The sequence below is a fragment of the Nothoprocta perdicaria genome, unplaced genomic scaffold (assembly GCF_003342845.1).
Source record: "Nothoprocta perdicaria isolate Ctin4 unplaced genomic scaffold, notPer1 scaffold_345, whole genome shotgun sequence".
Lineage (NCBI taxonomy): Eukaryota > Metazoa > Chordata > Aves > Tinamiformes > Tinamidae > Nothoprocta > Nothoprocta perdicaria.
Window position 1 is genome coordinate 606,855 of NW_020455583.1, and position 246 is coordinate 607,100.

A 246-nucleotide genomic window follows, 5' to 3' on the forward strand; every position below is an offset into this window, starting at 1 on the left:
CCGGCCCCGGGCCGGGCACGCGCGGGTTAACGCGGAGCGCAGGCGCCGCCGCGCCCGTCCCCTCGCGCTGGCGGCCGAAGGGGCTGGACGAGGCGCAGGAGGCCGCGCGTGTCCCGCGGGTCTCCGTCCCGCGCYCGGCGCCCCTCGCCCCCAGGGCAGTTACAGTAACAACCTTACAGTTAATGATAATAATAAAACTGTGRATAATTAGAGTTCGCCTTTTGGGGCCTGCCCTGAGCACCTTCC